The sequence below is a fragment of the Jatropha curcas genome, chromosome 4 (assembly GCF_041381405.1).
Source record: "Jatropha curcas cultivar XTBG-Jc1 chromosome 4, XTBG_Jcur_1.0, whole genome shotgun sequence".
NCBI lineage: Eukaryota > Viridiplantae > Streptophyta > Magnoliopsida > Malpighiales > Euphorbiaceae > Jatropha > Jatropha curcas.
The window spans coordinates 17,466,795-17,471,504 of record NC_143154.1 but is presented as its reverse complement, the minus strand read 5'-3'; the positions used below and the strand labels follow the sequence as shown (position 1 = coordinate 17,471,504).

At 40.0% G+C, this 4,710-nt stretch overlaps 1 non-coding gene across 1 annotated transcript; it reads left to right on the top strand.

The window, feature by feature from the left end:
• Positions 1-269: 269 nt before the first annotated feature.
• LOC149496910 (small nucleolar RNA R71) lies at positions 270-376 on the top strand. The gene has a single exon (XR_016320750.1). It is a non-coding gene; the product is annotated as a small nucleolar RNA R71 (small nucleolar RNA).
• The last annotated feature ends 4,334 nt before the right edge of the window (positions 377-4,710 follow it).

Below are 4,710 nucleotides of genomic sequence, written 5' to 3'. Positions count from 1 at the left end.
CAGGATTAGTAGTTAACATGTCCAGTTTTTTTACCATGTTATCTACCTTAGCATTAAGTGCTGTAATGGTGTCTATTTCATAGACTCCTGCAGTTCTCTTTCTTTCAGAATTGTTTTGGTAATGGTTGTTGCTTGCCATCTCCTCTATTAACTCATATGCTTCATTAATACCCTTTTTCTCAAAGGATCCACCTGCAGCTGCATCTAAAGTGATTTTGATATTAGGAGATAATGCATTATAAAAAGTTTGTACCTGTAACCACTTAGGTAAACTGTGATGTGGGCACTTTCTCAACAAGTCCTTGAATCTTTCCCAAGCTTCATACAAACTCTCTTGATCATGATGAGCAAATGTCATTATCTCATTGCACAGCTTTGTGGTTTTTGAGGATGGAAAGAATTTTGCTAATAACTTTTGAGCTAATTCATCCTATGTTATGAAACTTCCAGCGGGACATGACTGTAACCAGGATCGTGCTTTTTATCCCTAAGAGTGAAAGGGAAAAGTCTTAATTTAATTGCATCTTCGGAAACACCATTCTGTTTGAAAGTATCACAAATTTCTAGGAAATTTGTGATATGGGCATTATGATCTTCACTAGGCAAACCCCCATATTGGATCGAGGTGGAGAGCATTTGGATAATTGCGGGTTTAATCTCAAAATTATTAGCTTCCACCCTAGGTCTTGTAATGCTCGAGATTGTCCCATTCAGATTAGGTGTTGTGTAATCTCGCAAGGTACGGACCGGATGTTGAAGTGGAGGTCCGATTAAGTTTTCGTTTTCGTTAGCCATGTCTGCTTTTTGTTCGGGTTTTATTTCTCATGCTCTTCTTGCAGCGTTGTGCCTACGATAAGTTCTTTCAATTTCTGGATCAAAGACTAGAGGTTCAGTCCTTCTCGATCTTCTTTGCATAAAACACCTGAAATAATTCTTAAGAGAAAATTAAATAAAAATAAAAGAATGTCTAAATTAATAATAGGGTAATTAGTATTGATATTGATAATGCCAATTCCCCTGCAACGGCGCCAAAAACTTGACAGTGCTTTCGCAAGTGTACGAAATCGTAACAAGTAATAAAGTGTGAGAAAGTATCGTATCCACAGGGATTGTGTATCAAGTACCAAAATTTTGTTAACCTACTATTATTTAAATGACAATAAGAGAGAATTGTGGTAAGGAAATTAATTTTGAAAATAAAAACAAAGAGAGATCAAGCAATAAAATTTAGGTGAAAAGAAATCAAAGATTTAATCTATTAGGGAATTTGATTTCACTAATTCTATCCAATTTATTTAATTAGTTTGTTAATCAATTTTAACTGTTCAAGTAGGAGAAACAATCATTAAATTGTGAATACTCAAATTTTGAGGCTCAAAAAGCTTGTTTTCCCGGACTGCAAATAGTAAGGCCGGACCGGAGGCCATTTTTGAAATTTATCGAAAGTATGCCAATATGATACTTAAAACGTCCGGGACATCGCGAGGATCGCGGAACTGGTCCCGGAATATTTTTTGGAGGTCTGGAACTCCCAAAAAAAGCCTCCGGAACGAAAAATCAGCAGAACTGCCGGCCTTGGTGGCTCGAGCCGCCGGGTCAGCCGCCGAGATCCGGTGGCCGGCGGCCCGGGCCGCCGAGCTCCGGCGGCCCAGGCCGCTGAAACAGTCCGATTTCGCCTATAAATATCGGCCCCGGCACTCAGTCTGTGTTGACGGACGCTCTTTCTCCCCCACGCTCCTTGCGATTCTTTACTGCTTTTCTACATTTTTTTATTTAGCTTTATTGCTTTCTTGCTTTGTTAATTGGTCATTAAAGTTGAATTAATTAATATTCCCTTAACGAGGAGCTTAACCTGGAGTTAAGAAGTGGCCGTCGATTAAATCAGGTACATAAACTAAACTCCGCCTATTTAATTTTAGCACTTCATGCATGCTTATCTTCTACTCCTAATAATTCTACAACTGCATAAATGCATTCATATCATCATTAGGCAAATAAACTACCTCAATTAAATAAATTTAGGCTAAATGCCCGGTTAATCAATAATCGTGGTATTAAAGCCTAAATCCGACGATATTGGCTTAAAATACCTAGTTAATTAATGGCTATGGTATAATTGCCTTTATTTCGAACAGTTCGGCTTAAGTCCAATTAATCAATAATTGTGACTAAAATGCCTTAATTAAATACGTTTTTTTAATGCCAATAAATTGCCTACATTGCAAATCAATTAATCACTTTTGGCAAATAAATTGCCTTAAATCCATTCAATTTTTGGCGACAAATCGCCCAACAAAACATCTTTTGGCAATAATAAGCCCAAACATCAATTTTTGGCGACGAATCGCCCAACAAAACATCTTTTGGCAACAATAAGCCCAAACATCAATTTTTGGCAATAAACTGCCCAATCAAGCACCTTTTTGGCAACAAACGCCTAATCAAATCAATCAATTTTTTGGCAAAATGCCTAAACAAAATGCACGAAGCATACACACACTCATGCATTAAGCATACCCATTCAAAGCCCTTTTAAAAAGGCCCATCGAACTACGTGGACTTTGATCTTCCATTCAAACGGAAGTACGTAGGCACGTTTGGGATTTAACCCCGAGCGGCAAGTCGAAATCACATAAACATTTTTCATTGGTCCAATTACATCATTCACCCTGCAAAAGCATTCATTGTTCAGGTTAGTTCATCAGCATGACATAGTCTCGGGATCCAACTCGGGTTCGCAGACCATGCCTTAAACATTGGGTTAATTAATCTAGTAATTAGGTTAATTACAATCGGAGTCACTTAGGGTTTTCCTAGTTTACCCTAAAATAATTAAACAAGGTGGCGACTCATACATTCACGTGCATTTCTGCCCTTAGTCATGTGCATTACATGCTTGATATTTGGGGTGGGGGTTCACAGTTTGGCGACTCCGCTGGGGATTATGTAATCATTTTGCATAAAGTGGACTACAATTGTTGTGTAAACTAACCTGCCCTTCTTTAGGGTATTATTTTACTATGCTTTGTTTTGCAGAGTACCCCAACAAAGATTAAGTATTCTTTCTTTAAGAATGCTTAATAAAAGGAATTTGGACCTAATTGAAATTTACTTTGAATCATTCAAATTTGTTTATTTATTTGCACGATTGAGAATCCTTTTCTCCATTGTATAAAAAATGAATTTCAAATGAATTTCTTCTCTTCTATTCAAACTTCTGAGTCTGGATAGCGAGTAGCGCTGATCGGCAGGTCTCCTTGATTATGTCGACGGACAGCCAAAGCATCCTCCCTGTTACCGCAAACCATCCCTAATCCTTTTAGGGGTGGCCCATGAGTATGCGTACTGTCGGACCCATGCGAAACTCCTTGTTTCACATGTGGTTAGGTATATCCATGCTCAAGGTTCAAGGATACCATGCTCAAGGTTCAAGGGTCCCTTTATAAGCCTATTCTCTATTTGTGTCATAGCCTATAGAACCTATCCTTTAGGGCTGTATGCACCCAATGATGCTGAATCATTCCATTAAAATGAATTATGTTGTGATGTTGTGCGCATTCACGCATCCATCCCATACTTCACAAAAAAAAAACATTCCATTCCAAAGCTAGAAAATCACATTTTGGTCCCTAAGACTTGAAAAATTACATTTTGGTCCCTCAGACATGGAAAATTACATTTTGGCCACAGAGGCCCAAAAATTCACAATTTGGCTCCTAAGGCCCAAAAATTCTTAATTTGGCCCCAAAGGCCCAAAAATGCCCAATTTGGCCACAAAGGCCCAGAAGTTCACATTTTGGCCCCTAAAGCCCAAAAAATTCTCAATTTGGCCCCGAAGGCCCAAAAATTCTCAATTTGGCCCCAAAGGCCCAAAAATGCCCAATTTGGCCACAAAGGCCCAAAAGTTCACATTTTGGCCCCTAAAGCCCAAAAAAAAATTTTTTTTGAGAACTTAGGGCCTTTCGAAAAGTCGAGGTGTCCAGCCCTAAGCACTCTACCTTACATATCACATCCCATTGGGTTCTATCCTAGGTGTCCTAGCATACCAACATTACCCTACCACACAGGGGCAAACCGTCCGATCTCACAGGGTCAAGTCCAAATACCTTATCCATACACTACCCTACCTCACACTATCTCACATACCCTATGAAAACACCTTATATAGGATAGTCTAATCGTTTTGACTATGTCCTTTCACAGGTACCCCTCCAAAGACCACCTGTACCCGAAACACCAACTGAGCTCTCATCCACAAGTCCAACAACTCCAACTACACCAATGGCATCACTTACTGACATCCAAAACCTCATTGAACAACTGGAGGCCAGAATGGAGGTTAGAATGAATGAGGCATTGGCCGCCCAAAGGACTGCCCTAATAGCTGAACTAGGTGGTGGTAATGGAAATGGAGCTTCAGCCGGGGGAAGCGGACCTGCTGCCTCCAATCAGGGACCCGGTGCTGCACCGACGTCCTCAAGCCCTGCCCTGGATGACATGCCCTCTGGAACTGCTTCTGAGCTGGAAGCTCAGAAAATGAGAAACAAGCTAGAATTGTTGGAAAAGTCTATTACTGCCCTCAAGACACACAAGGAAGTGGTGGACATGGACTCCTTGTCCTTGTTCCCCGAAGAAAGATTACCTACAAAATTCAAGATGCCTAACATGGACAAGTTTGATGGAACCACTTGTCCCAAAATGCACCTGAAA